The following is a 25408-nucleotide window of genomic DNA, read 5'->3' as shown; positions in this document are numbered from 1 at the left end:
ACACAACCTCCTCTGTCCTAATACCTTTCCAGAGATATTGTTGCTCTCCTTATAGACCAGGTCTGACCTCTGTCCAGCTGGCACACTAGTCAAAGTGGGGTTTCCTGAGCTGGGCAGAATTCTAGGTTCTTACAGTCATTCTTCTATATATGACTCCATATCTTTGTCTGAAAGTCTGTGTTTACCAGTAATGAGACAAATTGATGTTGTGTGCCTTTTAATATGATGTCCTGAAAAGAGCACAGTATTATTTTAGTACATAAATACATAATCATGAGAAAGCATCAGATAAACCCAAGTTGAGGGGCATGCTGTGATAATGTAACTGGCCTCTGCTCTTCAAAAATGTCAAGGTCAAGATGAGGAAAGCTGGAGGAACTGTTCTAGATTAAAACAGACTAAAGGAACATGACAACTGAATGCAACTGTTTGGGTTCTGGGCCTATAAGCAACATAGTCAGGATAATCAGGAAATTTGAATGGGGCCTATGGGTTAGTTAGTTGGTATTACTGAATCAGTGTCAATTTCCTGATTGTCTTGGTTGTTCAGTGGTCATGTAGGAGCTTGTCCTTGTACTTGGGAAGTAAGCACTCAAGTATTAGGTAGGGAATGGTCCCTCTGCCTTTAAATGCAGGATAACAAAGCAGGAAAGAGGACAGGCTTTAAAATCCAGTATACTTGACTTGCATCTCAGGCCAAGTTTCAGTTTCCTCCTCTGTAAAGTAATATTATACCTACTTCAGAGGATATTTTAAGAATTCAATGAGATAATGTTTATAAAGAGCTTAGCCTAGTGCCTGGTACATAGCAAGCCCTCCATAGACTCTAGCTATCTTTACTGCCTGCATGAGCTTCGAGGGGATGAACAACTTTCATTGTACTAAACACTGGCTTTCCAGTTTTATGGCTGGGACCCTTCCAGGCTCCCTCCTGGCTGCTCCGCTTTGAGAACATTACCCTCATCAAGGGCATTGTTGTTTTTGGGACCAGCCACTGGTCAGCATTATTTTCTTTGGCCTGAATTCAGATTCCCAAGTTAAAGTGTTGAGGTCTGAAGGAAAGCTCTGGCACCAAGCCCTTGATTCACAATCCAGGCTTCCTGTTCTTGCTGCAGCATGCTGAGGCTACCTTCTATCTCTTCCTGAACAGCCTGGGGCTTGATTGAATTTCCTCTTGGCCTCCAGAGGGCATGACTCTGGATTCAGAGGTGGCCCACTTAGATCTCCTTGTTGCAGAAGACCTGGAAAGCATCCAGGTGCTCCTGGCCAGCGGCTTCTTCCTCAAAGCTGACCACCAGCTTCCCTTGAGCGCAGACAGGCCAGGGTTGGAGAGCACAAGGGAAGCCAGACCCCTGAGGGCCAGGAAGTATAACCACTGACGGGGCATGTCTCCAGGCCAGACATTTAGAGGGTGTGTTTTGTGTCCTACTCTACCTCATCACCTGAAGTGCTTGATCAGGAACTCACTAAGGGCTGGTGGGTCCCTTGATTAGGTAGAGTGTGCTCAATTTTCTTTTTTTTTTTCATTGCAATTTTAATCTTCACCTTCTTTAGAGACTATCTATCTTGGTCTTTCAAGTATGGAATCATTTAGATTAGAAATCTTGACTAAGTCTTGAAGCAAAATTATTTAGTCATTTATTATCTCAAGATTTCTGTTGGTTAAGAATTTATAGACCGAACACAGTATGCAAAAAATCTTCAAAAAATGCATTGTGTTTATGTATAAAGTGGAGTTAGTTTTCAACTTTACAGTGAGGTTTCAGTGAGGATGGCTACTTTTTGCTCCACGATGTCTGGGGCTTCAGATGGCAGATGTTGATGAAGGCTGGGGGCTGGACTCATTCAGAGGCTCCCTGACTTACATGTCTAGTGAGTGATGCTGTCTGCCACCTGGGGGCCTCATTGGGGTGGTTGCTGGGAACTTCTCCATGTGGCCTCGGCTTCCTCACAACATGGTGGCTTCTTTCCAAAGGCAAATACCCAGAGAAAGAGCAAGATGAAGGTGGTACTGCCTTTTATGACCTAGTGTATTAGTCAGAATTCTTGAGAGAAACAGAAGCAATAGAGATGATAGATAGATAGATATTTTTAGATACTGGTTCTTGCAATTATGGAAGTTGGCAAGTACAAAATCGACAAAGTGGGTCAGCAGGCTGGAGACCCAGAGAGGAACCAGTGCCTCAAGTCCCAAGGCCATCTGCTGCAGCATTTGTCCTTGCTTGGGGGACATCAGGCTTTTGTTCTAGATGAGTCTTGGGCTGACTGAATGAGGCTCACCTGCATTATGAAGGGCCATGTGCTTTATTCAAAGTCTATAGACTGAAATGTTAATTTTATCTGAAAACACCTTTAGGGAAACATCCAGAATAATGTTTGCCCAAATATCTGGGCACTGTGGCCCAACCAAGTTGGCCCATAAAATTAATCATCACACCTCATTTCGAAAATCATGCACACAGCATTACTTCTACCATTTATTGGTCAAGGCAATTGCAAAGTTCATCCAAGTACAAGGGAAAGAAACACAGATCCCCCACCCCCAACTCAATGGAGGAATTTCAATGTCATGTTGTAAGAAGAGCATGTGAATGGGCTACATATTGGTGTGGCATCTTCAGAAAATACAATGTCACAAACACCCAGTTTATAATAAAATGTTATATCTTTCAAAATGTGTTTTTGGATGAAGCTGCACTAGAAGTTTTAGCAGAGAAGTCAGGTGTCCTGCACCTGTACATGGCATCACTTTGAATATGAGAACTACAGATGCAGACCCAACAAGTATGTTGTGTGGGAAACTCAGAAAACATATGGAGTTGCTGTGGGTGGTGCAATTTTCCAAAATGGTGAACACTGCAAAATTCTACACAAGACAAAGTTCAATTTTCCCTCTGCTTACACAGTAGCTGCATTCCTGGGACAGGGCAGAAAATCTGGGTATGTGAAAGCATGCAAAAAACACATTGTGTTTATGTGTGAAGTGGAGTTATGTTTCAAGGTTCAAAGCACTGTAAGTAGATTGTTTTACCTATAGAATTGTCTCATGGAACATTTAAACATCATGTAGGATGTAGGACAGTTCTTGCAGAACCTCCCAGGATGACTTCTGGCCTCCCTGATTTCTCCCTGCTAAGAGCCAATAGTGCCCTCTCCAGCATAGAGACAGCCAAAAAAAAAGCCCTCACAAATTTCTAGAACATATCCTGATGGGTAGTAGCACCTCTCCTGAGGATCAGTGCCACAAAGGAAAGGAACAGAGAAATTCCAAAGATTCCTGTGGGGAAAACAGCTAGATGGTCCAGGGAGTATAGAAATGAACCAGTGACAAATCAGAGGATGTAAGGCAAAAAGCCCCATGCCACATCTGATAGGGGGATCACTGTGTGTGTGTGTGTGTGTGTGTGTGTGAGGCATCAGGGTGGGTGGAGTCCAACCCATCCCAGAGACCCCAAAGAAGGCCCCCCTGCTCCTCCAGGGATCTGGCACCAGCCAGGATCAGTAGCAAGAGAACCCTTTTCCACATGTCCACCATCATCCATACCAAAGGCCCTAAGCTTGTAGGACATTTCCCACACTGAGGGTGAAGCATGGGAAAAAGGGACTGCAGGGTGCACAGGATTCTCTTTTTGATCATTGCACCCTAATGGTTGGGCCTCTCTTTGGAATGGATGAAAGAGAACTCTTAAATCTATTGGAACTATTTGATAAAAACTAGAAACTTCAAGATGCCCTCATTAAACCAAAAAAACAAAATAAAACAGAAAAACCAAGCTTCATGTAGTAGGAACCACTATATCAGACCTAATGTCTCTTTTAAATTCCCACCCTGGGGCCTTTGCATCTGCTGTCTGCCCTGCTGGAATGCCATCTCCCCTCCTAGAAGCCTGTGGATAGCCTGTCCATCTCAGTCCTACTTCCTTCAAGAAGTCTGGAATTACCAGCCCAGCCCAAGGAGAAATATTTTCCTCCCTCACGTGACTCTGCTCTTATAGCTGTTTCATTAGGCTCTTCTCTCTCACAGGATACTTTCTTAAGGACAGTGACTGACACTGATATCCATGTTTTTTTGTATCTTCCCACAGCACATAGCCCAGGACCTTGATCACGGTAGAACTATTTTAAGTTACTTCAGTAGGAATGAAACTTTATAAATTCTGCCTCCTGAAATGTGGCAACTCAACTTTCACATCACTGGGAATTGATTGCTGACATATTCAGAGCTTCCCTTCTTCCTGTGAGAGGCTGAGCCATTAACTGCTACTTTAAACACTAGGGCATTGATTTTGTTTAAGTGAACGCTGGAAACAGCTGCTGGGAAGGGTGAGCTGCAGAGGTCTGAGTCGGAGGGAAGTCAGGGGGCTGGTGAAGAAGGCAGTAAATTCTCTCTGGCCTTAAGCAAGTGATGTCCTGAATCCTTAGCAAGGAGGAGGAAGCCAGTGTGAGAGTCTCTTCAACTACTTAAAGGGAGCTGCCAAGAATTATCATCCTTAAATGTTATGACCTATTCCCCACTCACAATTTTATGTCTAAATATTTCCAGTAATCATTTCAGACACTATCAGAGCCCCTGTATGGAATTTCTCTGTCCCCAAGGCATGACAACTTTCAGATATCTGCTGAACTTCAAGAGTTTCTTCATTTTAGTTTATTGGCAGGGTGTTTTGGTATCACAGGCCCTGGATTTGATGTTTCAAGAGTGTCTGTGTTCTATGGGAACCCTCCTTCACTGTTGGTGGGAATGTCAATTGGTGCAGCTGCTGTGGAAAGCAGTATGGAGGTTCCTTAAAAAACGAAAAATAGAAATACCATTTGACCCAGTAATTCCACTTCTAGGAATTCTAGGACTTTACCAGAGGAAAACATCATCTCTGATTTGAAAATATATACGCACCCCTATGTTTATTGCCACACTATTTGCAATAGCCAAGATATGGAAGCAACCTAAGTGTCCATCAATAGATGCATGGATAAAGAAGAGGTGGTACATATACACAGTGGAATGTTATTCAGCCATAAAAAAAGAAATCCTGCCATTGGCAACAACATGGATGGCTCTAGAGGGTATTAATGCTCAGTGAAATAAGCCAGGCAGAGAAAGACAAATACCACATGATTTCACTTATTTGTGGAGTATAAAAACAAAGCAAAACAGAAGGGACAAAATAGCAGTAGACACTGAGAAGTGACTAGTGGTTACCAAGGAAGAGGGGTTGGGGCGGGTGGTGAGGAGAGAGTGAGGGGGATAAAGGGGCACAATAATTCGCAATCACAGTATAAGTTGGTCATGGGGATGGTAGTACAGCATGGAGAATATAGTCAGTGATTCTGTCACATCTTTCTATGTTGATAGATAGTAACCACACTAGAAGGGGTGAGTAGTTAATAATATGGGTAAGTGTTGAACCACTGTGTTGTAGATTTGAAACCAATAAAAGATTGTATATCAACGATACTTCGATTAATTTTTTTTAAAGTGTGCTTTTGCCCTGTGACCTTGTCCAATCCTCAGATTAGGTCTCCCTGATTATAGTCTCATAGCAGCCTGAACTCCCGCTTCTTGGCATTTGCACAAGTGTGATAAAAATATCTATTTTTTAATTATCTGTTTAATGCCTCCTCCTGTCGAACTGTTTGCTCTGCGAGAGCAGGTGACCAGGCCTATTTGGTCCACCACTGAGCTGTTGGTTTCTAGCACAGCAGCACAGTGGGGCTTGATTAATGTGTACTGAGTGGGAAAACAGCCTGGCAGGTCCTCAAAAAGTTAAACATGGATTTACCATATGACCCAGCAATTCTACTCCTAGACATATACCCAAGAGAACTGAAAATATAGTCTGCACAGAAACTTGTAGACAAATGTTCAAAGCAGCATTATTCACAATAGCCAAAAAGTGGAAACAACTCAAATGTCCATCAACTCATGCATGGATGAACAAAAGTGGTACATTCATGTGAAGGAATATTATTTAGCAATAAAAAGGAATTAAGTGCTGTTGCGTGCTAAAACATGGGTGAACCTTGAAAACATTATGATATGAAATAAGCTGACACAATAGGCCATATATTGATTTCACTTACATGAAATGTGCAGAATAGGCAAATCCATAAAGACAGAAAGTAGATTAATGGGCAGAGGAAAGAGGTCTTGGGAAAGAACTGTTACAGGGTTTCTTTTTGTCATGATGGAAATGCTTTGGAATTAGAGAGTGGGGATGGTTGCAAAACATAGGAAATATACTAAAAAGTATTGAATTGTAAACTTCAAAGTGGTGAATTTTATGTTATGTGAATTACATCTCCATTTTTAAAAATACTGCCTCCAAACATATTTATTGAGTGTACAATTCATCCCTGAAAACGATCCAAACTCAGGGAGCCCTGGATCAACTCAGCCTTTCTGGATTTTCCTACTAGATAAGGTTCGTGAGAAAACTTGGCCTCTAAGAGCTGAACCGTTGGCAGCCTGTGTGAGAAAAGGGCGTGGCCGTGATTTATCTGTGATTGTACTTGGCTGCCCACGCTCTTGCTGAATGTGATCACTGATGTTTTTATTACCTTTAGGAGAGGAAGTTGCAGAGGGAGGCTTCCACCCTTTTCTTGAAGCTGATTTCTGAGGTGTGTCAGATCAACAATCATGTCCTAGACACTGAGGCCAAGTACATCATCTTAATCGTATGCGGGCAGGACCATGTGGCAAATACTGGAATTAGAATTTTAATTTAATTTAATTTTACTCTAGGCTTTGGAAGTTTACATACGAGGTGAAAGAAAACCAGTTGGTGCTATCTGGGACCATGGGTTAGGGCTGTCGAAAATCCAGAAAAATGTGCTATGCCCGTAGTTCAAACCCCGGCGGAATGGGTGTTGGGAGGGGCCAGGCTGTCCTCCCGTGAACGCAGTCAGAGGCGCTTGTCAGTTGGTAAAAAGAGGGCCATTTTCAGGGTTTGTCCTTGCAGATATATCCTCCTCTGAATGAGAAGGGAGGGGCTGACCCTTCACCCACTTCTGTCCTCTCATTAGGAAGCAAAGAGATCCTGAGGAAACCAATTTGAAAAAAGGAGAAACAATTTTTGCAGGAGAGACAGAGTTACAGGGAGGGCTGCACTGAGCCTTTGCTCTCTCACCAGGCCTGGCCAGGGCCTCTTGGAGGTCAAGACTGACCTGCAGTTATGTGCCTTTTTAAGGCTCCTAGTATATTAAAATGTGAAGAAATGCACCCCTTTCCTCACAAAAGAAAAGGTTACTGAGAACAGTGGTGTATTTTAAATGTTTATATTAGACAGATTAATACATTTAGCACAGGAAAATAGAACAATGGTAATTGTGATTTTGCAAGATAATTCCAGGACGTATTTTTAAAATATTAATTAAAAAATATATTATGTGAAGTGCTTTATAGGAAATGATGGAATATGGATTTAGAGTTCTACCCTGTCACCTTCTTTCAATCCTGTCATCTGGAGATAATGGGCCTTTTACGGATGGTGACCCCAAAGCTCAGTGTCCCTGTGTGCCCCCCCTATCCCCAGATAGACCCCACAGGCCCAGCGGCTGCTGTTCACTTGGGTACAGTCTCAGGAGCTGTGTTTTTGTTCTGAAGCCAGTTCTTACCAAGAGCTTTCTCTTCGGTCAGTCAGCAATTTGCTTTTAAGACCTTAGTGCCCTTTCCAGCCAGTCCCATTTGTGCTTGTTTGCTGATGCCCTGCAGTGCCTGGGAGTTTTAGTGGATTTTAGTTTTCGTTAGTTTTAGTCCAAAGCACTAGCTTATCACAAGGGCAAAGGCATTTAGTGTCCACTCTCCACCTGCAAACAACCAAAGTGTCAAGCAGGGCCACACTTCAGCCCCCCTAGATCTTGCTGGTGGGCTGGTTCCTGTGAAGGGGGTCAGTGACGCCTGGGCCTGCTCTGCCTCTCCGTTCCTGTAGCCTCAAATCCAGCTTGCCACAATCCCCAGTGACCTGGTATGGCACAGTGAGCCCAAGGACCCACGAAGGACTCTCCTTGAGAAATTCAGGAAACGAAGGTTTGACTTCACTGGAACACCTTTCAACAAGAGGAGACACATGGCATTTTGGACCATTGTAGAGGTCAAGCTGGACTTTCCCAAAGGAGTTGCTTGGATGCTAAATATCTATGTGGGGTATCGTTTTTTAACTGCCTTGCCATGTTCTAGCTGTGGCAACCAGGGAAGCTTCCAGAACACCTATCATGTGCTGGGTATTAATCTAAGCATTTTTCATGACATCATCCCATTCCACCCTCACCCCAACCCAATGAGATATGTACTATTTTTATGTCCATTTTACAGATGAGGAAACCAAGCACAGAATGGGTAAGCAACTTGCCCTCAATCACACAGCTAATGAGTAAGTAGCAGAGCTAGGATTTGAAGACTGCTCTGATTCAAGAGTTCAGGATCTCAGAAACCTATTTCTGCATTTCTAAAGAACATTCCTTGTCCAAGCCAACCTTATGTGCCCCAGGGCCTCTTGGGTGTAAAGTCAACTTTATACCCAACACAGCAGTGACAAGAAGGATCCTACAGTGCGGCTGTGAAGGCCAACAACAGGGACGCACAAAGCCCTGAACTGTGGGAGGAGGGAAACAGGTCTGGGAAACCTGTGGGTGGGAAACAGGTCTGGGGGGTGAGGAAAAGCACACCTTTCCCTGCAAGCACAACCTGGTTCCTGGCTCCCACACCACTTAGAAAATGGGCCACTTTCTAAATTAGGAAGGCAAGGCTCTGAGAGGGGATGTAATTGACCAAGGACAGGGACCCAAAGCTGACTCCCTTGGGGCCTGTCCCATGCTGAAGTAACAGTGGGCTATGGATGGGAGGTATTCTTCAAACCATGTAGGATGAATGAATCCTATGCGTCTGTGTTCCCAAACCTGCCTGAGCATAATAATCATCCGGGGGCAGGTGTTAAAAATGAGAGCTCCAGTCTGACAACAGGTCTTGCACTTGATGTACTGTTCTCACTCCTGGTCCAGAAAATCCCCAACCCATTATCACCAACTTTTCTTGAACTGAAGGGTGTTCTTTTTCGATTTGTTTCTTGTAGGCCTGGACCTGTCCAGATTTTGAGCACACTTTTTAACCACCGCCTTCCTGCTTTTATTGTAGGCTGCAGCCCCCAGGGGGCAGAAACGAGCCACTTGTTTTATATTTGGAGCTGAGCCTTCAGACTTCCAGAACCTTAAGAAGAAAATAAACACCCAAAGGTGGCTGGAAAGGAGGCAGATGCTACACATGCTTTTCTCACTCGGTTGAAATGTGATCTAGAATCCTCCAAGAGGCAGAACACTGGTAGGAACTCAGGCTTTGAATTCAAATAGAGTCAATCAGTTTACAGCATGGTGAGTATAGTTCACAGCACTGTATTGTATATGTGAAATTTGTTAAGAGAGTATAACTTAAATGTACACACACACTCACTAACTCTGTGAGGTGGTGAATGCATTAACTAACCTTACTGCAGTAATCATTTCACAATTTATATGTATATCAAATCATCATTGTACATCTTAAATTTCCATAATGTTATTTGTCAGTTATATCTCAATAAAACTACAAAAAACAGTAAGAAAACCAGACTCAAGTTCACATCCAGGGTCAGTCACCTACTACCTCTGTGACTCCAGGAGACTATTTAAGTTCTTTGAATCTCAATTTCTTGTTCTGTAAAAACAGGAATTATAGTAACACCACCACCCTAACAGGATTGTGGTGAACCTTTTATCACAGTTGCTAAAAAAATTAAGTCTGCTGTTATTTTATTGTTACCACCACTATTATTGCTGTTCTCTAAACTTCATATGATTACTAAGTCTATGTGGAAGCTAGACTCCACTTTCTTCAATAGTTGAATAAAACTCTCGAAAGAGGCATTCAGCCCATTCTTTTCCAGGCTCTGTCCTAGGATGACATTTCACATCCTGGAAACCAATAACATGAGCAACACAGAGGCCACACTGGATGGAAGGAAATGTGTTGGCTTCCTTAATAAAATCAAACTGGCTTCCTCCAAGGTCAGCCCCAGATGCTGGGACACTCTGCATGGGATGAGTGGTTGCATCTCTTGGCTCTGTCCCCCAGCTTTCACCTTCCCCTGGAGATTTCTCTCTAATCTCACTGGTGCCTCCACAGGTAGGGAAAGCTGCACGCCTTCCCCACCTCCAGGAGAATTTTGTGTTCACCATCAACCTTGGGGGACCTGGGTTTGAGTTTGTGGAGGGTGTCAGTAAGCATCTTGACCCTGAGACTTGAGGATTCTCTTCATTTTAGCTTCACCTGGAATAGCTTGAGATTTCAGGATCCTCAGTTCCTAAGTGGAAAAAATAATAATGATGGTCAAACAGCTACCATTTTTTGAGCCCTTCTTATGTGCAAAATGCAAATGGATTCTCTCATTCCCTTTTCACTGCAACCCAGTGGGTTAGTTCCTATGACCACCCTCATTTTACAGAAGGAGAAACTAGGCTTAGGTAACTTACTCAAAACCTCATGGGTAGTCAGAGCTGAACTGCAGACCACGTGGCTGTGAGGGGGCTGAGCAAACACAGACACTGCCTTCCCACCCCTCCTTTCCCTGGGAGCGGTGATAAAGCCTAAGGTCTTTGATAATACCAGTTACTATTTTTTTTTAATCAGAAAGCTTAACTATAGCCTGGACTCCCTCCGGCCAGCTCCTGAGTCAGGTCCGGGTATCAGTGCCATCAGGGAAGAGAGCGGGTGTCCTGCAGCCATACTCTGTCAGGCCGTTGCTCCTGCCCACATGCTTGTGTCCTCCTTTTCCACAGCAAGTGGCCTCCCTGCCTGAGACCCAGGGAGGCATTCAGTTGTCTGGGTATGAGCCTTTGCAAAGACTTATGGCAGATAAAGAAGGGGTGTGTAGCTCCTTTGGGGCACAGTCCGCTCTGGCACGGGTGGGAAGAGAAACAAACACGTCAAAGATCCTTCCCTGTCAGACAAATGGAGCCCTGCCTGAAGCACGCACACTGTTCCCTCCTGCCTTGCCTTTTCACCTCCTTCTCTGTTCACCGCTGTGAAAGCAACACTCAACAGGGCATGTAAAGACTCTGTCCCTGCCCTGGAGACTCAGAATCTGTTGCCATGGCTCTGAAGTGAGAAGGAAATTGCAGTGTTGAGGTTTCTTGCTTCTTCCTCATTGAGAGAGAAAAACCCCAACTGTCAGCCAACCCCAAGCCAATCAACCGGATGATGCTGGCAAGTTGCTGGGCAGCAGGGCTGCATCTGTGGCAAAAAAGGTCACAAGATGGGCCAGCCCAGAAACCAAGGGGACAAAGGATAGAGGATGAGAAGGAGAGGACAAAGCTCGACAACAAGAGGGCTGTTTGAAGCTCACAGGGAGTGAGGCCCGTGTGTGTGGGACCCCGGTACCCCAGCTGCTGGGGCAGGTGAGGAGGAGAGAAGGGAATGACGGGGAGGGAGGGATCTGTGTCTCGAGGAGCAATAAGATGCACTGTCAAAGACCAAACAGCAAACGTTCCAGAGAGCCAACAGGATTACATCCTAATGTGACCCGGAAGAGGCTTGCACTGGGGCTGTCGTCCCACGGAGGGTGCAGGGTGGAGTGGGAGGCTGCAGAGACACAGCCAATCCTGATTTGTCCATATAAAGCAATTTGCAGAGAAGGCAGAATGGAAGCAGAGGAGGAAGCTGAGGTAGTGAAGGAGAAGTGTCTAAAAGGTTAGAACAAAAGGCTACAGACTGTATGAACATATACAACATTCTGGAACATATACAAAATTATGAGAGAAGTTGGATCTGTGGTGGCCAGAGGCTAGGGGTAGGGAGGCTGTGATTCACTGCAGAGGGGTAGGAGGGAAATTTTGGGGGTGATGGAACTATCCTGTGTCTTCACTGAGGTGATGGTGACATAAATGTACACACGTGTCAAAACTCATTGAAACGTACAATCAAAAAGGTAAATTTTATGGTATATAAGTTATGCCTCATAAACCTGACTTAAAAAATAAGTTGGGGAAGACGTCAAAAATTATATACTACAACCCAACTGCATGAAAAAAGTAAAATTTGGCCCCTTATTTTTCAGAACTTTATAAATTTCTTCACAACTCCTCATTCCTATCAACATTAGGTGGTAGAGTTTAAACCTGCTAATTAAAGGAAAACTAGCTTCCACTTTAAAAAGGACTTACTGGAGTAGTGAAGCCTCTTTTGCATAAATATTCAGTCCAATCCCTGCCTGGATGGTTATCTGCTCTCCAGGTGTCTCTCTCCTGTCCCTGCCCCTCTCCCCACTCCCCACCCCAGGGTACAGCTCTGGGGTGATAGCAGAAGGCAGCCGGCCTGGCTACCTTGGCCCTCAGTGGCCTCTGCAGACATGACCCTCACCCACCTGGTGTGCATGGTGCGGGCCTGGCTGGTGGGGCCTGACGGGTCACCTGGCTTGCTGGTACTCTCTCAGCTCTGCTGGGTCTCTAGATACAAACCTACCCCTGTTCCATGTCTCTTTCATTTCCCATTTCCCAAGGCAGGTCCACAGGCTCTCAACTCTCAACACCCTGCTGCATTCCCTGATGGCTCTAGGAACTTCCAGGTTTCTCCTGGGCCACACTCAAGCCAGAGGAACACTGCGGTGGGGCAGGGCGGGGCCATCCAGAGTCCCTCTCCTGACTAAACATACCATACAGCTGTCTCTACTTTGGTGCGGCCACCCTAGATGGAAATGGGGACACACTGCAGAAGGGACTGCCCAGGCCCCATTCAAGGAGTGGGGCACAAATCCTTTTTGTTCTGGCATGCTCTCAACCTCTGTGGCAGTGTTCTACTGTTCTCCACACTGCCAGCAAGGACTGACACTGGTGGGGAGCACTGGCTTCTCGTCTTCCCACCTGCGTCCTCTCTCCCTCCAAACACCAGAAGAGTTTATACTTCCTCTTTTGGTTTTTCAGAGACCTCCTTTCTATCGTATCTTCCTTCTCCCCTGCCCTACCAATTTCATCCTGGATGGTAGCTCCCTCTCCTTCCCTAGGACAACGAGCCCCGTGGCGCAGTGAGAGAATGGAGCTGACTGATGATGAAAATGACTTGGAAAGCGTGTCAAAAACAGCATCTGTGCCACTGTAGGATTTCAGGGAGGAGGGAATCATTCCAAGGGCATGCTATTGTTGGCATGGCACAGATTGTCTTCAAAATGATACAAGTTTTCTAAAAATGCTAGAATTCCCTTTCCCTCAGATACACATTATCTTTCCCAAAGTCACCTTGTTATCTTTTTCCCCAAGCCTGTTCCACTTGGGTTTCTTGTCCACCCTGGTGCCCAAGCAGAATCTGGGGCCTGCAGCTTACTCAACGGCAGGACTTAAGGCTAGTCACTTACCTGCTCTCCACCTCGGCTTTCATGTTTGTAAAAACAGAGGTCGTGGGGATGGAAAAAGGCTCTCAGGAAGCAGCCAGCAACTCTGCTAAGTCTGGCCATGGACCTAGAGCACCTGGGGTTGAATTCTGTTCCACACCTTGCAAGGTGTGCAACTGCAGACCTACTACTTATCTTCTGTGTGACTCAGTTTCCTCTCTCCGTGGGCTTGTTAGTATCTGTGTGGCATTTGGACAGTGCCTGGCCAGTGAAAGCGCTGTGAGAGTGTAAGCTAGTGAAAACTTTATGCACAGTGCCAGGCACATAATACGGGAGACTTCCTTCTCCTCAGCCTCTCCAAGGGCACCTAGCTTGTGCATCCATTTTGCACCCCACCCTGTACCAGCTCATGATAAATCTGGGCAAACCAAGTCCTCCCTTTTCTCTGTTGAGCTACAGACAACACTGGACTCGCGGTCACTGGAGTCACCACCTGCTGACCACAGCTGACTCTGTATGTGGAGCCTGCTCTCTCCCCACCCCTGTGTTTGCATGTCAGGGGTAACAAGTGCAAGCCCAGGCCTGGGCTGTGTCTCCTGCTCCCAGATCCACGACAATGTGGACTCCCTCTGGCTTGACTCAGGGTACTTTGTTCAGCTCTGTGGCCTGGGCCTTGGCTCCCAAAACCTCCCTGAGGCCTGTTAGGGCCTGTTGCTTCTTTCCTGGGTTTACTAGACTCAGCTCACTTGCTAGACTGTGAACAATGCATGCCAACCCCAGGCACCTTCTGCATTAGGACACAGCCCAGGCTCTGAGAGGGAAGCTCAGCCCCAGCCCTGGTCACAGCCCTGGAGCCCTGGAGGGCTCCACTGAACTGAGAAGTGGACGAGCCTGGATCCTACTGCTGCTGAGAAATTGAAACCAAAGACAGCAAAGGGCTGCAAGTCCTGGCCCTGTGTCTCTTAGAAACCACTCTGCCCTGGGGCAGGTCTAGGCTCAGGATCCTAGAAATAGGGGAGATCTTCAAATCCTGCGAGGCCCACTCTTCCCTGATCTGAAGTGAGAGGCTGCGCAGTGGCACTCAGACAGGTGGGCCTCCAGGTCCTGTGAGCATGTGCTTTGTCACAGAGAGCTCACTACCCTTCCAGCCTGCCCACGCCATTGCTAAGGCCCTCCTCTGGCTGGAAATGTAGCTTCTGGAATTTTGACCAACTGCCCCTAGTCCCTCTTCTGTACGATGGTCAGTGTGAGCAGTGACCATATCCACTCCGTCCCCTTGGCTCGCCCGGGCTACACACCCTTGTGGTTCCTCATGTAACAAGATTTCTGTGCTCCTCCTCATGCTGCCGACGATCACCGGGCTTCTCTGGTGCCCACAGAAAAGCAACTGTAACAACGACAGCAAAGTCAGCAAATATTCGGGGACTTATTGTGTGGTGGCGTCTCACCAGACGCATTGGGGGGTGGGGGGGCACAGAGGTCTTACACCGGTCTTGGTCCAAAGCACGCTGACCACACAGGTGAGAGGGAGACAGCTTACCCTGGCATTTGCAGGCCAGTGGAGGCCACCCGCCAAACGCCTAAACATTAAAAGTTATCAGAGGCTGATAGAGAAAGGATATGGAGTTTCTTTCTGAGGTGATGAACTGTTCAAAAATGACAGTAGTGAAAGGTGCACCCACCTATGAATACACTGAAAACCATCAAATTGTACACTTTAGATGGGTAAATTGTATGACATGTGAATTATATCTCAGTTAAGCTGTTCAAGATTTTTAAAGTTTTACAGGTAAACCAATTATGTTCTGTCTTCCTACTTTGAAAGCATTCCTTCATAATGTCCTGGAAATTCTGCATGGAAATGTGGCAGCTCAGGGAGAGCTGGTCTAGGCCTCCCTCCTCCCTGCATTTCTCCTTCCTGCCCCCAGCTCTGTCCTGCACCTTGGGAGGCCTCATGAGCACAATGGTAGACCCTTTAGCTCACAAATTCCAGCTCCAGGCACAGCCCCCCTCCTGGCCTTGCAGTTTGGGGTGTGAGCACTGGTAGTGGAGTCTGCCCCTGGGAGGCCAGACCCAGGGAAGAAGACATCATCACAGGCCCAAGTGGACCAGGGTCCTTTTGCCCTGGGAATTCTGGAGTTTGGTCCACAGCCAGTACTATACAAAAGAACATTCTGGAGTGTTGGAAATGCTCTATATGTGCACTGTCCAATGTGGCAGTCACTAGCTTCAGATGGCAACTGAGCACTTGATATGTGGCTAGTGCACATTTTTAGGAACTAAATTTTTAAAATAAAAATATCATTAAATAAGAACTAAGATAATTAATTTTAAAAAATTTAAATTAAATAACATTTAAATTTAAGTTGTCACGTACTAGTGGCTACCCTATTAGATAGCATAGGTTTAGAAAATGGTGGTGGTGAGGGGCTCTGAATGGACATGTCCTGTTGACTCTTTTGATTTCATCTCATGGGAAGAGGGTGGGCTGGAGGAGGACCAGGCTGGGGCTCCTAGGTCTCAGGAAGATGCTGGAGAAGAAAATGAGATTTGTTCTCAAAAGGAAACTGCCATATAAGGCTGCATATTTCTGGCCAACAGAACCCTCCCGATCGCTGAGGAGAGAAAGGCAGATGGCTTGTGGGCTGGGGGAGCGGCAGGGGCTTGAGGGGCCCCCCAGGCGACTCCTTCTGAGATTTTTGCGGGGACCTATTTCACATCAGAGACCTGTCTTGGTAGTTCATGCCTGTAGGACTGTGGGTCTTGGCAGAGAGAGAAGGCTCTGTTATTTTTTCTGCTGAGGCCATGTGAACGGGGCAGGCCGTGTGCATAGTTTCCATGGCATAATCTGACTATAAAGCCCTGTGTGTCTGTGGGGGAGGGATGAGGAGAGGCCCTCAGCCCAGCCTCAGTCAGAACTGGGCACAGGCCCAGGAGGCACATTCCCTCCCGGTTCCTGCAGGGTCCTGAGCCACGAGGCAGAGAGGGCTGTGCCTGGCTGGGGATAGATTTTGGAAGCTCATTTGATTGCTGATTGGGGTGAGGGTGTTGGCTCATCCCAATGTCTGGACATGAGGTAGAAGAAAGAGAACCTCCCAAGAACTGGGCCAGGTCAAGGCTCAGGCAAAACACAGGATGTGGATTCAGTGGGAGGCAAAGGGGAGGCAGACAAAGGGGGGCCTCCTTGTCTGCAGTGTGCTATCAGCTCCCACCTGCAAAACAGAAGCTCCTTACAGGTTGGCTGGGGCCAAGACCCGAAATGCAATGAACAGGATCATTTGCCCAGAGCAGTTCCAGGCAGGTTCACTGAGCACATTTTGCTGCTGGAGAAGAGATGCCTCTAAGGAAAAGAGGCCACCCTGCTAGCCTTGCAAAGCTGGGGCTGCTCAGACAGAAGTCAGGGAGGCAGAGCACCAGCTAACATTAGGCAGCTCCTGGGTACCAGGCTTCGTGCTAAGTGTTTTGCATTTCTGATTTCATTTGGGACAATACAGATTGATAATCATTGTAATAACTAATAGTTCTTGAGTGTAAAAGGACAGGAGATCAATTCATTTAATACTCAAAACCCACTGTCTATGGGGTGAGGGAAACTATTACTTCATCTGTAATTTTGCCCCAAGTTACTAAGTCAGGAAATGTCCCAGTTGGGATTTGACTCCCAGCTCTCTGACCTTGCACCCCCTGCTTTTAACCAGATTTTCCTGAGATGTTCTAGATGTAAGCTTTGTGAGGCTCTATTGCAGGGCCTTCAAATAGCCCTTCAGCTATGAATTATCCAGTTTGGCCCAAAGCTCCCATTCCACTCTGGCTCTATGGGGTCGTAAAGCCTGGAATCTCAAAGGCGCCCTGTCCTAGGAGAGTGGCTGTCCCTTCGTCTGCTCTGGGTTTGTTGTGACGTGCCGGGTGGCAGCCCCAGGCCATGGAGGTTGCCTAAGACAATCCTGCCTTTCTGAGTGGCCCCAGCCTGCCCACACAATGCCCTCTGTCTCCACCAGGGCAGAAAGGCGCATTATTGCGGTCGGGTGACTCGGCTAGGCTGGGGTGATGTCTGCAGTCTGCACATCCCCCACCCAGAGCCTCCCCACACTAGCCACCCTGCCACAGGCTGTGCGGGGAGGGGGCGAGGGGCCCTTAAGGCTGGAGAGTCCTTTCCTCTTGAGGCTCCTGCCTTGCCTCTCATATCAGACTGGTCCTTTCACCCTCCATCCCCTCCTGTAGGTCCTTCCCTGGACCCACATCTCACACTTCCAAGCCTTTGAATGCCCTGATATAAATTACTCTGGAAAGCACACAGCACCGTGCCTGGTACAACAGGCTCTCCCCAAATGTGACTTTCTCTTCTGTTTTCCTTTTCTGGCTTCTCATGTTTGGACTTTCTGCAGGTTGCAGATCATTTTGTCATCAGGAATTTTGACAGGGACGCTGAAAACAAATGTGTTCTTAATAGCAATAACAGCCATGGTTTACTAAGCGCTAGCAGGTGCATGGCTCCAGGCCAAACTCATAGCCTCATAACAGCCCTGGGAGGGCTGTGCTCTTTCTAGTCCCCTGTTAAGTGTAAGAAACAGAGGCTCAAGGACTTGAGTGTCTTGTCCAATGTGGTAAAACTAGTAAGTGGTGCAGCTGGGAGTCAAACACAGTTCTGACTGAGTTCAGGTACTGTACAAGTGTTTGACCGCTGTGTCATCGTGCCTGTATTAGGTTCCCAGGGCTGCTGTAACAAAGCACCAAAAACTGGGCGTCCTAGAACAACAGACATTTATTGTGTCAGAGTTCTGGAGTCTAGAAGTCTGAGATCAAGGTGCTGATAGGGTTGGTTCCTTTTGAGGGCTATGAGGGAGAATCTGTTCCACACCTCTCTGGTACTTCGCTGGCAGTCTTTGGTGCTCCTTGGCTGTAGATGCATCACCTGATGTCTGCCTTCATCTTCCCTGGGCATTCTCCCTGTGTGTGTGACTGTCTCTGTGTCCAAATTTCCCCTGATGATTAAGAGCCCAGCAGTGTGGACAAGGGCCCACACCAATGACCTCATTTTAGTTTGATCATCTGCAAAGACCTTATTTCTGAATAGAGTCACATTCATAGGTACTGGGACTTCATCTTTTGGGGGATAAAATTCAATCTGTAAATAAAAACCCTTCCTTGCTCAGTACCCTGATGGCCCAGGCTTTCTGAGGAACATTAAGAGGAGGTGATGGCCATCTTAATTGAAAAACACTTTATTGCTAAAAAATGCTAACCATCACCTGAGATTTTGGCCAGACATGGTCTTTTTGCTGGTGGGGACTCTCCTCGGTGTTAGTGGCTGCTGACTGATCAGGATGGTAGCTGCTGAAGGTTGGGGTGGCAATTTCTTAAAATAAGACGACATAAAGTTTGCCACATCAATTGATTCTTCCTTTCAGTTGAACACTTAGAGGCCACTGTAGGGTTATTAATTGGCCTAATTTCAATATTGCGTCTCAGGAAATAGGGAGGTACAAGGAAGAGAGGTACAAGGAAGAGAGAGAATCGGGAACGGCCAGCTGGTAGAGTAGTCAGAACACACGCATAAAAAAAAAAAAAGAGGAGGTGATGGTTCCCTCTTCTCAGGTCTCTGTTCACTGGCTCACACACACACCACAGCAATGGTCAGGACGGAGGCTGAACTGCCATGTTAACATCTGGATCCATGGAGACAGTTGACATCTAGCAAAGGTAGGCATGGAGGGTGCCAGGTGACCCATCAGGATGGAGAGGAAAGGGCTGGTAGTGTAGACACTCTCCTCCATGCACAGTGTTCGCACAAAGCCACACCAAATCTGTCCTTTAATTATCCCCTCACTTCCCCTCCCATCCCTCTACCCTGTAGGCTCATCCTCCTTCACCTCCCTTCTGCTGGTCTGGAGCCCTTCTTGCAGTCTGAGTCGGCTGGAAGCAAGAGGGCCTGTCTCTCTGTGCATCTCTAGCATTTGGCACAGGAGGGCCTATTTATGGAGCATGGAAGGAAAAGGGAGGCAGCTTGCCAGCCACAACCTGGACTCTTCCATCTGTACCTCCAGCTACACCCACGTTATCCCACCAGGTCAGCTACTGCCCTGCTGGGGCTCACTTAATGGACTCCTGCTCATGCAGTGTAGGTGGGGCCAGGGAAAAGGAACGTCAGGGGGTGGAAACATTGCTTCCAGCATCCCTGGCCTGAAGGGTACCGGGCCTAGGACTTTCACCTCCAGGCACACACACAAGGCTGCCGCCCTGGGCCTCTCTCCCAGCTCTCCTCTCAGCTCTACCCAGGCCTGCCCCAGCCTCCTCCGCCTCCTTCCCTCTCCTCCACCAATAAGTGGAGGCTCCTGTTCCACCTGCCATCTTTCCAAGGAAACCTCCGTGATTGGTTTCCTCCATGTCAGGCCTCCCGGGCCTCAGTGGGCACACTCATACATGCTTTATACAGTTACACACACACATGTTCACACACTATATATTCACAAATGTGTACACATGTTCACACACACTTTGCACAGTCACTGACACGTGTCCACACACTTCCACGCACATTTTCCAAGTTAGGCAGTCACATGCTCACACACTCTTTCATAAGTTACACACTCACACAAGTGCATGTGTTCACACATGCTCACATACTCAAACACACCTGCAATGCTCTCTCACAAACATAGACACTCATACACACACACACACACACGCTCACTGCCTCATATACACTCACAGAATCTCCCTGCTCAGGACTCAGCTGTGCCTGAGCAGGGCTGAGTTGGTACTTAGTGGCTTGTAAATGGGTCCCCTGGGATAAAGCACCCATTGGTCTTGTTGGGAGAATGAACACTGACAGAAAGAGGCTGGGCCCTCTGATAGAACCATGCAGAGGGCTAGAAGCATGCCTGACTTTTGGATTAAATCCCAGATCAATCATTTAATGGCTGGGTGAACTCACATACTTTCTTATTTCTTCAAGTCTCAATTTTCTTATTTGGACAATGGGGATAATGGTACCCATTTCATGGAGTTGTGACAAAACTAGGAAATGGATTTGAAAGAGATGGCCTGGCATAAAAGAGGCATTTCTTATTATTTATTTAAAATTCAATTGCATTTTCATTTAAAAATAAGTAACAGACATATGATTCAAAATTCAAAAGACAGAAAAGGGTATACAGTGAACTCTCCCTCTCACCTTATTCCCAAACCATCTGGCCTCCTTCCCCACCACCAGTGTTAACAGATTCTTCGGTTTCTTCCCAGAGAAATTTCTACATATATCAGTAACTATACATGCATATATTATTTTCCTCCTTTTTTTTCCACAAATGGTACATACTGTACACTCTGTTCTGTGCCTTATTTTTCTTCCTTAACTATGTATCCTGGAGAATGTTCCCTGTCAGTACATAAAGGGTTTCCTCATTGTTTTATTGCTGCACTGAATTCAATTATATACAGGTACCACCGTTTATTTAACCAGTGCTCAATGCATGGGACACTTTAGGTTGTTTCTGAACTTTTGCTGCTTCAAACAAAGCTTCGGTGGAAATCTTGTACAGACATCAGTTCCCACAGGTGTGAATATAACTATTAATACTGTAACTATTATAAAATGAGCACTGAAAGCTGCCTTTCCCGGCACATGGTGCCTTTTCCTCTTACATAGGCACTCATTTCTACAACCTGGGGCTGCGGGAATACTTAAGGTGTGCCATAAACCGCCCCCAAAGACCCCTGCTGGCTGAGTACACAACCCTTTCCTTTTGATTCTTATCATTGTGATAGGAATCAATTCACATGTAATGAGCTTATATCACCTGGTTGTGGGAGGACGCTGAAGAATAAACTACTGCTGAGGAGAAGGAAATTTGCAAGCCAAAGGGTATGATGCTCCTGCATTTGCCTATTGCTTCACTTAGATGTTCATGGGACACACACCACCTGCCGAGCACTGTGCTGGGGGTGAGGATATGGCACAGACAAGGCAGGCCCTGCCCTCATGGAGCTTGCAGTCATATGGTGGAGACAGACACAAAGCAAATAATTCACAAACGATAGGAGCCATGACAGAAAAGCAGGCAGGAAAGAACAGTCCTCAGTTTAGGTCAACCCCAGATTCTAGGGGTGGGCTGGGGTGGTGGGCTGGGGCACCCCATGATTCTTCTTTTGAAGCCCCTTGAGATATTCCCCGGAGCTACCCCAGGGTCTCAGTCTCCTTCCCTGGTTGCCTTCCTGCCACCCCCTTTCCCTCCTGCTCTGGGCTGTTGGGGGCCTGGGCACTGGGCTGGCAGCCTGTGGATGCTGCCGTCCAGGCACAGCTGCAGCCACGTGGCTGCTTAGGCTCCTCAGAAGCTGTGGTCAGGATGCGAGTGGGAGCTACAGTGTGAGGAGAGCTCAGGGACCCCCCACCCTGTGGAGAGCTGACTCCAGCTGCTTGGAACCCTGCTCATCAGAGCCAAAGCCAGCTCACCCTTCCAGACCCAGGAAAGTAGTAATCTGATAAAACTGGGTTGTATCTGGTTGTCAGTCACTCAGCGAGGTAGTCCTCCCAGAAATATTTGCATGTGAGATGACATCATGTAGAGGGCTTTTGCTTAATGCAAAGGAGTGAATTGCTAACTGTAGAAGTCAGGCATGCAGGCCAGCCTGGGGTAGGGATGGAGGGGATTTGGGTGGATCACAGGGGACCTCGCCGTATTGGCAACAGTTTACTTCATTTAGGATGATATACTCCAGGGTCTCTGCCCTGATTTTATTTTGGTTTTAACTGTGAGGAATCTGTAGAAATGAAAGATTTGCTTAAGTGTGGGAGCCCTTCATATTCTTGGTGCCTCATATTCACCATACACCTTTCTAAGCAGCAATTCCCCATGCCACTGGATGGGTCACCTCCATTGTGACCCGCGGGGTGGAAATGGGGTGCCCCACCTGGAGAAGCTATACTCATTACATCAAAATTACATAGCACGGCCGGTTAGTTTTCAACTCCTAGAATCAATCTGTTGTAAAAGAGGAAGATTAAATGAAGTGTTACCAACCATAACAATCTAAATGTAGAACTGACAAAAGTTGTGGGTGGAAGGGGACATCTTGGTGGAAAGAGTTAGGGCCTCATTAACTCATTTCACTGAGCAAGGAGGCTATTGCCAGAAACCAGGCAAGCTTTAAGTACACTGTTCAAAGTTACGAAGATAACCAATAGATAACTGAAAATTGCAGTGACAAAAACAAGAGGACTATGGGTTGGGTTACTGAGCTACATCCTCAGGTTTCTTAGGCAGGAGTCATAGATACATACCTCAAATAGATAAATACAAATTTAGTAGCAAATTCCTTAGTGTTAGGGTGATGACCACCTACAAGCAGAAGAATGTAAAACTGGTTGTCTCTGGGAAGGAGGACCAGAGTGGAGTGGGGAACTGCTGCTTTTCTGTATAATCCCTATTACATCACATTTAAATTATGGGCAGGGTTTACTTGAATAAAACTTACAAGAAATACTTTCTCAATTGCCCACAGTTTCCATAATGGGCATGTATGATAATGACACTGTACGGTAAGAGACTATATGAAAATGTTTATCATTTGTTTAGTTTAAAATTTTTTATTGTGGTAAAAACACATGACAGTATTTACCATCTTAACCATCTTTGTGTGTGCATTTTAGTAGTGTTTCCTATACTCACATTGTTGTGCAACAGAGCTCTAAAATTTCATCTTGTAAAACTAACTTTATGCTTAGTGAACAACCCCCCATTTCTCCTGCTCCATATTCCCTGGCAACCACCTTTCTATTTTCTGTTTTTATGATTTGGCTACTTTAGATACCTCATAAAAGTGGAATCATGCAATATTTGTCTTATTTCACTTAACATATGTCCTCAAGTTCCATCCATGATGCAGCACAGCACGTGATATGATTTCCTTCTTTTTTAAGGTGAATAATAATCCATGGTATGTATGTACCACACTTTCTTTATCCATTCATCTATTCATAGATCCTGAGTTGCTTTCACCACATGGCTACTGCAAATAATGCTGCAATGAACATGGCTTGCAAGATTAATTAATTTTTTTAAAAAGACACCCCAAATAGATGTGGCAACAATGGTAAGAGAAGGCCCAGAACTTGTTTAAGTTCCTCCTGGGCCAGAGCAAGCCCAGGGCATGAACTCTTGGGCATCATGCCTCCATCCTTCTGACAGCTGGAGAGTCAGTGAAGGCCTGACCTCCTGGGAGGGTCTATAAGCTGCAGAAAGTGTGAGGTAAAGTCCTGGAAGAGCACGGAAGGTGCACAGAAAGGACCGAGTTGGCATTAGCCTGGCATATAGTCCACTTTGCCATCCATCTGCCTCTGCAGTATTGCCCACTACTGGTGCTCTCCTGGCCCTGCCTATGTCTCCCCAGTGCCCTGGCCTGGCTTCTGTTGCCTGTGAGCAGCTGTGCTCTGACTTCAGGGGGAAGCCAAGTCTCCATTGGATTAACCATCTCACTTTCCCACAAGTTCACCCCCACCTTGGTGTTAAGTGCAGGGTTTTTTTCCATCTCTCCTGGGTTGTCAGGACCCCTTCATCCAGCCCCTAACTGCCTGATGGAGCAGATTCCTTTCTAGGCTGGAGGCTGTGGGTGGATTGGTGTCACTCCTGACGGCTAGCTTGGAAGGTTTCCCACTGTGTTAGGTGACAGATTGTTCTTGGACAGGAAATTATTTAAGTTCAGCTTTTCCTCTGATGATCTGGGAGGCATTCAGTCAACAGATGTGGAACTGAAGTCCTGCAGGGGCCTGGCCATTAATGGACAGGAGAGCTGGGGTACTTCCTGCAGTGGCAGAAGGGTGTGGGATCTGGGGTCTTCAAACTCATTGGGGTTGGGTGTTCCTGGTGGGGCTACTGGGAGGTGTGGAAGTTATTTCCTTCCCCCCTGGGCCAGGGCTTTGGGCCACCTGGTAGCCTCGGATGACCTCCTTTGCAGAGGCAGCAGTCTCAGAGGGAGAGGCTGGGCAACAGTTGCCAGAGTTGAGGCAGCTGGTGTCTATGTCTAGGAAGGAGGTTGACACCAGGGGTCTTCCCTGTTTCCCATGCTACACCATCTGCCTTTCCTGACGTAGATGTTGCTGGGGATATTCCATTCTGATTTATCCTGCCTCTATCCCTTCCAAGCCCTGGAGGTGGGTGGAGGAAGGAAGTTCTCTAAGGCCTAGTGCCTAATACCTAGCCACTATCCACATGTGACTATTGACATTTAAATTCATTTCAATTAAACAAAATAAAAAATTCAGGTCCTCAGTCACTAGCCACAATGAAGTGCTCATAACCATATGGCCAGTGGCCACTGTATGAACACTGCAGATAGAGAACGTTTCCAACAACATAGAACTGTTGGACAGCACTTCCCTAAGCCCCTTCTCCCTTTCTTTGTGACTCTGACCTGCCTGATTGGAATCTGCTGTTCTCTTTGGATGGGGGCTTCAGCCTGGGCTACCAATAAGAATTCAAAAGAAGAGAACAAGCAGGGTGGAAATGCTCAGTGTTGAGTCCAGGCAGCCTTAGGCTCTGAAATCTTGCTTCCCTGACTTTTAATCCTAAAGGTGTCACCCAAACCTGCAGAGGGATTCTGTTCTGCTCACCACCAAACCTGCTTTGTGAATTTTCCCAGGTATGAGGGTGTACCAGCCTAACCTGGTCTTCTGATCTAGATCCCTTCCTACAACACCACATCCCCTTGGGTTTGCGCAGTTACGAACTCTGGGGCAGTGTCCTGTGATAGACAGTTGTTGTCCTCCTCAAGCTCTCCTAGCAGTTTACCATTTGTTTCCCTGTGAAAAGAGAAGCTGGGTCATGTGTCATTCTGGGAAGCCTGTAATGGGGGAAGGTTTTCCATGATAATACAGCACAGCCTTGCCTCCTTCCCAAGCCAACTCAAGGTTGTCCTTTGAGCGTTCCAGGTGCACTGCCTCGGGTATTCCCCACAGGACAGCCAACCTGGCATCTCTGCCAGGGAACTCCTTTGCACCTGCTTTGTCAGGGAGTCCAACAAGGGGCTGGGGAGAGGGACTAGGAGGGAAACTTCCTCTCTTT

At 46.7% G+C, this 25408-nt stretch overlaps 1 protein-coding gene across 1 annotated transcript in view; it reads left to right on the top strand.

The window, feature by feature from the left end:
* The first annotated feature begins 11300 nt into the window (after positions 1 to 11300).
* PLEKHG3 (pleckstrin homology and RhoGEF domain containing G3) overlaps positions 11301 to 25408 on the top strand; it is a 63418-nt gene continuing 49310 nt past the window's right edge. Inside the window, exon 1 of the mRNA XM_036906059.2 lies at positions 11301 to 11424. The gene's annotated coding sequence lies outside the window, so the exon portion shown is untranslated. The remainder of the gene's footprint in view (positions 11425 to 25408) is intronic.

The sequence above is a fragment of the Manis pentadactyla genome, chromosome 11, assembly GCF_030020395.1.
Source record: "Manis pentadactyla isolate mManPen7 chromosome 11, mManPen7.hap1, whole genome shotgun sequence".
NCBI lineage: Eukaryota > Metazoa > Chordata > Mammalia > Pholidota > Manidae > Manis > Manis pentadactyla.
The sequence above is the reverse complement of the archived record's forward strand: the minus strand, read 5'-3'. Positions and strand labels throughout refer to the sequence as shown.